The sequence below is a fragment of the Oncorhynchus masou genome, chromosome 25 (genome assembly GCF_036934945.1).
Source record: "Oncorhynchus masou masou isolate Uvic2021 chromosome 25, UVic_Omas_1.1, whole genome shotgun sequence".
NCBI lineage: Eukaryota > Metazoa > Chordata > Actinopteri > Salmoniformes > Salmonidae > Oncorhynchus > Oncorhynchus masou.
In genome coordinates, this window is record NC_088236.1 from 42,931,321 (window position 1) to 42,940,607 (window position 9,287).

Genomic DNA, 9,287 nt, shown 5'->3' on the forward strand with positions numbered 1-9,287 from the left:
CAGGACGAGTTGAGTTTTTACCAAAAAGTTATATTTTGGTTTCATCTGACCTTATGACATTCTCCCAATCTTCTTCTGGATCATCCGAATGCTCTCCATCAAACTTCAGACGGGCCTGGACATGTACTGGCTTAAGCAGGGGGACACGTCTGGCACTGCAGGATTTGAGTCCCTAGCGGCGTAGTGTGTTATTGATGGTAGGCTTTGTTACTTTGGTCCCAGCTCTCTGCAGGTCATTCACTAGGTCCCCCCGTGGGGTTCTGGGATTTTTGCTCACCGTTCTTGTGATCATTTTGACCGCACGGGGTGAGATCTTGCGTGGAGCCCCAGATCGAGGGAGATTATCAGTGGTCTTGTATGTCTTCCATTTCCTAATAATTGCTCCAACAGTTGATTTCTTCAAACCAAGCTTCTTACTATTTGCAGATTCAGTCTCCCCAGCCTGATGCAGGTCTACAATTTTGTTTCTGGTGTCCTTTGACAGCTCTTTGGTCTTGGCCATAGTGGAGTTTGGAGTGTGACTGTTTGAGGTTGTGGACAGGTGTCTTTTATACTGATAACAAGTTCAAACAGGTGTCATTAATACAGGTAACGAGTGGAGGCCAGAGGAGCCTCTTAAAGAAGAAGTTACAGGTCTGTGAGAGCCAGAAATCTTGCTTGTTTGTAGGTGACCAAATATTTATTTTCCAGCATAATTTGCAAATAAATGTATTAAAAATCCTACAATGTGATTTTCTGGAATTCTTTTCTCTCATTTTGTCTGTCATAGTTGAAGTGCTCCTATGATGAAAATTAGAGGCCTCTCATCTTTTTAAGTGGGAGAACTTGCACAATTGGTGGCTGACTAAATATTTTTTTTGCCCCACTGTATATCCAAAAATCTAATTTTACATTGGTGCGTTTTGTACAGTAATGTTATAATATAATGTAATGTTATAAATATTCACTTACCTTTGATGATCTTATCAGAATGCACTCCCATGAAACCCAGTTCCACAATAAATGTTTGTTTTGTTCGATTTTTGTTAGCGCGTTTAGTTCACCAATCGAAATTCACAAGACACAGGCAAGTCCAGACGAAAAGTCAAAAAAGTTATATTACAGTTCGTAGAAACATATCAAACTATGCATAGAATCAATCTTTAGGATGTTTTTATCATAAATCTTCAATAATGTTTCAACCGGACAATTCCTTTGTCTTTAGAAACGGAAAGGCTCTGGAGCAATGAACCACCCTTGCTGTCTATGCCTGGCCGGTTCCCCTCTTTCCACTGGGATTGTCTGCCTCTAACTCTATTACAGGGGCTGAGTCACTGGCTTACTGGTGCTCTTTCATGCCGTCCCTAGGAGGGGTACATCACTTGAGTGGGTTGAGTCACTGATCTGACCTTCCTGTCTTGTGGTTGTTCTGCCTGCGGCTATGGAATCCTGACCAGTTCACCGAACGTGCTACCTGTCCCAGACCTATTATTTGACCATGCTGGTCATCTGAGAACATTTGAACATCTTGGCCATGTTCTGTTATAATCTCCACCCGGCACAGCCAGAAGAGGACTGGCCACCCCTCATAGCCTGGTTCCTCTCTAGGTTTCTTCCTAGGTTTTGTCCTTTCTAGGGAGTTTTTCCTAGCCAACGTGCTTCAACACCTCTATTGCTTGCTGTTTGGGGTTTTAGGCTGGGTTTCTGTACAGCACTTTGTGATATCAGCTGATGTACGAAGGGCTATATAAATAAATTTGATTAGATTTAAAAAAGGAACGCAGCTCGCTCTCACGGCCGTGCGCGTGACTTGGCTCATGGCATTCTGCCAGACCCCTTACCCTTCTCCTTATGCAACCGCTGTGTCAGATTTAAAAAAAACGTTACATAGACACTGTGTATTCGATAGGCCAAGCTTTGAAAAACTACAAACCTCAGATTTCCCACTTCCTGGTTGGATTTTTCTCAGGTTTTCGCCTGCCATATGAGTTCTGTTATACTCACAGACATCATTGAAACAGTTTTAGAGTGTTTTCTATCCAAATTTACTCATAATATACATATTTTAGCATCTGGCACCGAGTAGGAGGCAGTTTACTCTGGGCACGCTTTTCATCCAAAAGTGAAAATGCTGCCCCCTATCCCAAAGGAGATAACTAGCCAAGCAAATGTGTCTGAGATACGAAGAATAAGGTCATACACATAACGTTAGCTAGCAACCCAGGCAGCTAACAGTACACTTGAAATTAAATCACTTTCTGTCAAAATTAGAAACGTGTAATATCTGAAAATCTTAGCAGTATACATCATGGTTGGACGGATCTCCTGTCTGATGCCATGCATGGTTGCCTTAGTTTGACGATGTAATTCCGAGTGCTTATTCCGAGTGCTGATTTTCTCCATCTCCTTAGCTATCATACTTAAATTCCACTGATTTCAAAACTCTGTCCTCCAGAAAGTGGAGAGCATGCACATAAAGTTAGCTAGCGAGCCAGCCAGCTAATGTTGGCTAGCTAACTGTACACTTTAAGTTGACATTAAGTTTATGCAGTTTTACTAAGCCTAAACATACCAGCTCCAATAAACAGACGAGTGCTATATGGTAGACCAATCCAAACTCATCTCTCGGCATGTCCACCCCACTCATTATCTCAGCCAATCATGGCTAGTGGGAAGGTTGCTCGCTTTTTCTGTGGCTAAACCAACTAGGATCGTAATTTTTTATTTTTTATTTGCATTTACAGATGGCATACACGTATCCCATAGGCCTCTACATTATGGACAAGGTATGTGTAAGTTAACAATTATCAAAACAGTTTTTTTCTTACACATTCATCACAATAACCAAGGTATGAATTCTGTTGAGGGCATGTTTTGTTAATTATCTATATAATTACAATTTTGGGGATTCACAGACTTCACCCTCCCTATCGCCTACACCCCTGATGAATATAACAGCAAACCTGTTAGATGACCATACACCAGGCACTGCAAAATCAGAACTAAAATATTGTGTTACTCTTATACACATTATTATTAATAATAATAATAGGGGAGGGGAGGGTATTTAAAAAATAAACCACAAAAGGTTCTTCAAAAGGTTCTTTAAGGATCCATTAAAAGGGTTTCTTTGAAGAACCCTTATAATAAAGGGTTATTCAAATAACTTATAGGGGTTCCCCCACAGTTTCAATTTGAAGATCCCCTAAACTAGGATACTCCAGGAACCTTTTCTTTTTCGAGTGTAGTAGGGGTGTTGGACATGAAACACTTGGCTTCTAGAAGGAGCAATAAAGTATAGTCTTCACTGATGTTAATCCACAAATCAACTTGTAGTGTACATTTTGTTTTCAGTATGTGTCATTTCTGTATTGCTGTGTTTTTTATGTTGCTGTTGTTTTTTCTTTGTATAGGTATTTCCAAATAGTAGCAATGGTGTACATCTTCAAATTATGGTTTATTAGAGTGTGAGCTTCAGAGGTGACTATCTGCAGTGTCTGACTGGCCCCAGGGATATAATATGCACATTAGGCCTCTGCCGCCCTCTGGTGTTTTTTAATTTTTATTTAACTAGGAAAGTGAGTTAAGAACAACTTCTTATTTACAATTACAGCCTAGAGGGGAACAGTGGTTAACTGCCTTGTTCAAGGGCAGAACGACAGATTGTTACCTTGTCATCTCGGGGATTCAATCCAGCAACCTTTCAGTTACTGGCCCAACGCTCTAACCACCTGGCACCACAAATGGTGTATGCAGTATGCATACATGCATGCAGTAATGCAATCGTCCAAGTACTTCCAAAGTACATGAGAAGAGAACACATTTAGTTAACAGAGCCCTTATCACTGTGTAAAGGATGTATGTACATTGTAATTACTCGTTGTTACAATGTTACATTGTTGCATACATCAGTAACCTTATGCTGTATCACATCTGGCCGTGATTGGGAGTCCCTTAGGGCGGCACGCAATTGCACCAGCGTTGTCCGTTTTTGGCCGGGGTAGACCATCATTGTAAATAAGAATTTGTTCTTAACTGACTTGCCTAGTTTAATAAAGGTAAAAAAAAATCCCCTAACCCTAACCAGCCCTTAGTACAGTGTTAAAGTGTAATAATGGGTCATTACAATAATTGTTACACAGTAATAAGGGCAATGCAATGTAAAGTCTAACCCAGTTCATGCATAACAGAAGATAAGAAAACAATGATTAATAAGATTTACAAAATCACCGGCAATAAATTAGTAATAGAAGCAAATCGTTGTCTACATCTAGTTCCTCCTTGTTTTAAGCAGATGTATTAGTTAGTATTTTAGCATCATCAATGCTTACTGAGCCATTCAGGGCTAGTGTATTTGTTTTGTTCATCATAATGTATTAGACATGACACTTTAAGGGGCCAATCTTGGATTGATACATACATTTTTGGGCTTGTATATTAACAATATAGCCATTGATTCTTGAAGATTATGAATGATTAATGCCTCATGAGCTAAGTTTAACTGTCTTACTGCATCAAACTGTTGTGTTTACTTGGACTCGCTACGCCAGTTATACTGTAGCTTACGTTACATTTTCCAATGCCTCCATGCACCAATTCAACCCAATGAACCCATGATGTCAATTCACCAATGATGTATAATTTTAAATCATCAGTCATCAATCAAGTATGTATTTTTCAACACAACACTAACACATGTTCTTCAATTAAACACATTAAATGGCCATTTCTTCCTCCTCTGCTACATAAAATGTTTTATGAAAACAGCATTCAAGGTGGCAATGTTCCTATTCACGGTCCATTAAGAGGACTCAAGCCTGTATATTTATGTTTATATATTTCAGAAAGGAAACACCACCACATATACATTCAAGCATTTATTAGAACATATTACAATGCATAGTCTAGGCTCTGCTCCTTCAGGTAGCTCACTGCCAGAGCGAAGCATCATAAAGATGATAAAATAATTACAGGCAGTGTTTATACCTCACACACATGGTTATGGACACCTATACCATGTCATATACAGAGTTGAAATGTATTCAATGTTGAGTCTGCATCCAAAAATTACGTTTATATATACATCACAGAAAACTGAAGTCTAACAAAACCATTTGACATAGAAACAATAGATTCTCTGCACACAAAAAAAGTTAGTTTATTAATTATCAAGCTATGTGACCATGAGGTCACTAGGTCATTTGACTGCAGGAAAGTGCTACATACTGTATGTGTATAGCAGAATGTGCCATTTATGAGCTCTCAATAGGCCAGCAAAAAATGATTGTCTACTAGGCCTATGTGTGAACACAAACTATGTGTAGCATGAGCTAACGCAGCCATATGACCATTTCTCATATGACGCATCGATTGGTACCCTCGATGAGGCAAGATGAGCAGTCATCTTGGTACATGGGATATACAGTTGAATTCAGACGTTTAGCCAAATACATTAGCCAAATACATTTACCTTAGCCAAATACATTTAAATTCCTGACATTTAATCCGAGTAAAAAGGTCAGTTAGGATCACCAATTTATATTAAGAATGTGAAATGTCAGAATAATAGTAGAGAGAATTATTTCTTTCAGCTTTTATTTCTTTCATCACATTCCCAGTGGGTCATAAGTTTGCATATACTCAATTAGTATTGCCTTTAGTAGCATTGCCTTTAAATTGTTTAACTTGGGTCAATGTCACGCCCTGACCATAGTTTGCTTTGTATGTTTATATGTTTTGTTTGATCAGGGTGTGATCTGAGTGGGCATTCTATGTTGGATGTCTAGTTTGTCTGTTTCTGTGTTTGGCCTGATATGGTTCTCAATCAGAGGCAGGTGATAGTCGTTGTCTCTGATTGGGAACAATATTTAGGTAGCCTGAGTTTCACTGTTGGTTTGTGGGTGTTTGTTTCCGTGTCTGTCACCACACGGTACTGGTTTGGCTTTTCGGTCATGGTCACATTAATTGTTTTGTATTTCTTAGTGTTCAATTTGTTTTATAATAAACGATATGGACACTTACCACACTGCGTTTTGGTCCGATCCCTGTTACACCTCCTTCAGACGAAGAGGAGGAAATCTGCCGTTACAGTCAAACGTTTTGGGTAGCCTTCCACAAGCTTCCCACAATAAGTTGGTTGAATTTTGGCCCATTTCTCCTGGCAGAGCTCGTAACTGAGTCAGGTTTGTAGGCCTCCTTGCTCGCACACTTTTTCAGTTCTACCCACAAATGTTCTATAGGATGAGGTCACGGCTTTGTGATGGCCACTCCAAAACGTTGACTTTGTTGTCCTTAAGCCATTTTTGCCACAACTTTGGAAGTATGCTTTGAGTCACTGTCCATTTGGAAGACCTATTTGCGACCATGCTTTAACTTCCTGACTGTCTTGAGATGTTGCTTCAATATATCCACAGAATTTTCCACTCCTCATGATGCCATCTATTTTGTGTGAAGTGTACTAGTCCCTCCTGCAGCAAAACAAACCGACAACATGATTCTTCCAACCCTGCGCTTCACGGTTGGGATGGTGTTCGGATGGGGCCACAGTGTCTCCTGACCCCTTCCAGTCTCAGCCTCCAGTATTTATGCTGCAGTAGTTTGTGTCGGGGCTAGGGTCAGTTTGTTATATCTGGAGTACTTCTCCTGTCTTATCCTTTGTTCTGTGTGAATTTAAGTATGCTCTCTCTAATTCTTTCTCTCTTGCGGAGGACCTGAGCCGTAGGACCATGCCTCAGGACTACCTGGCATGACGACTCCTTGCTGTCCCCAGTCCACCTGGCCGTGCTGCTGCTCCAGTTTCAACTGTTCTACCTGCAGCTCTGGAATCCTGACCTGTTCACTGGACGTGCTACCTGTCCCAGACCTATTATTTGACCATGCTGGTCATTTATGAACATTTGAACATCTTGGCCATGTTCTGTTATAATCTACATCTGGCACAGCCAGAAGAGGACTGGCCACCCCTCATAGCCTGGTTCCTCTCTAGGTTTCATTCCTAGGTTTTGACCTTTCTAGGGAGTTTCTCCTAGCCAACGTGCTTCAACACCTGCATTGCTTGCTGTTTGGGGTTTTAGGCTGGGTTTCTGTACAGCATTTTGCAATATCAGCTGATGTACCAAGGGATATATAAATACATCTGATTTTGATTTGTTCTTCGGCTTGCAAGCCTCCCCCTTTTTCCTCCAAACATAACGATGTTCATTATGGCCAAACAGTTCTGTTTGTTTCATCAGACCAGAGGACATTGCGATCTTTGTCCCCATGTGCAGTTGCAAACTGTAGTCTGGATTTTTTATGGCGGTTTTGGAGCTGTGGCTTCTTACTTGCTGAGCGGCCTTTTAGGTTATGTTGATATAGGACTCGTTTTCCTGTGGATATAGATACTTTTGTACCTGTTTCCTCCAGCATGTCACAAGGTCCTTTGATGATCTGGGATTGATTTGTGCTGTTCGCTTCATTGTACGTTCATCTCTAGGAGACAATGTGTCTCCTTCCTGAGGTCTTGGCTGATTTCTTTTGATTTCTCCATGATGTCAAGCAAAGAGGAACTGAGTTTAAAGGTAGGCCTTGAAATACCTCCACAGGTACACCTCCAATTGACTCATTATGTTAATTAGCCTATCAGAAGCTACTAATGCCATGACATAATTTTCTGGAATTTCCCAAGCTGTTTAAAGGCAGTCAACTTAGTATATGTAAACTTCTGACCCACTGGAATTTTGATACTGCGAATTATAAGTGACATAATCTGTTCGTAAACAATTGTTGGAAAAATTGCTTGTCATGCACAAAGTAGATGTCTCAACCGTCTGGCCAAAACTAACAAGAGATTTGTGGAGTAGTTGAAATGATTTCAACTTAAGTATATGTACATTTCCGACTTCAACTGTAGTTGGGCAATGCATTTTAAGGATAAAGATCAGTAAGCGTATAGTTTTTAGATGTGTGCATGCTTTTCTCCTTTGAGCAAACAGCTGATTCAAAGGGGGTCTGTCAGATTTTAAAACACTTCCAAGCTACGTTCTGCGAGCGAACTCTTGTGCATCTTCTGTCAAAGGTAAGGAGGGGAGCAGACTCCTTCGTTCAACAAGTTGACCACTCAACCACTTATTTTCTGAGTCATGGAGGAGAGGACAGAGGACTTTTGCCCAATTGAGAATCTCTCACTGAAATATCCGTTAATTAATACCCATGTGCTATTTGTATGTGAGGCTTACATAGACTGCTATGTTACATGCATACCTCTAGAGGGAGACATTGCTTTTGTAAAGTGGCTTTAACAACACTAGAACATGAGGAGCATAGAGAATTGGGGGGATAACGCAAGAAATGCATTTTGGCAGCAGGAATATCCGGCATTTCCAAAAGCTGAAAGGACTAATAATGCTATTCCTCAAATCAGATTGTCCCCAAGGCTAATACTAACCAATTGAAGGTGACAATATTTCTACAAAAGTCCTTCAATAGTTTTTTGGTCGACGTTACACGTGCTTGGGTAGTTCAATAAGCAGGTTTGGCAGTGCTGGTAGTCTGGTTTAAATATAGAGGTAAGGTTTGACATGGTCAGGGATTGAAATTATCAATTATACCCAGGGGAGTATTTGTCTGTTTCCCAAGGAAAAGGTTATTAGTGTTATTTTTTATTTAGTTATTTCCACACAAGAAAATACATTCTATGAAGATTTAAAAGGTTAACAAAAATTACATTTGCAGGAGAGGTAAGAAATCTCAAGCCCTTTGAGGTTAATTCCCCCTTTCATGTTAACAAAGCAAAACCATAAAAGAAAAAAAAATCTGATATTTAAGAGACAAACAAATAATTGGAGATTTACACAAAGAGGAAGGGAACCAATGCACAATGCTTAATTAAAATAAAAGGCTCAGAGACAAAAGCTGTTGGGATGAGGCATTAGTGAAATGTCCAATAGATTTTTTTTATTTTTTAGAATTTGAAGGTTGAAGCTGTTGCAGGGCTTGAGATATTAGCATGTAAATCTTGGGGGGGCAAAGCCACTACACACCACTAAATATGACAAATTGCACTATAAATGGTGACAAACGGTGCCCACATTCTGTTAGGACCTAACAGCAGAGCTTTTTTCAGCACCATGCAGGGAATCCTGACATGCTTAATAAACAAATGTGATGTCTACTGACATTTAGATGTACAAACTATGGCATAAGGGGATGACAAGTGGATAAGAGGCAATCTGTAATTTCATCAGTCAACAGTGAAGAGGCAACTCCGAGATGCTGGCCTTCTAGGCAGAGCTCCTCTATCCAGTGTCTGTGTTATTTTTGCCCATCTT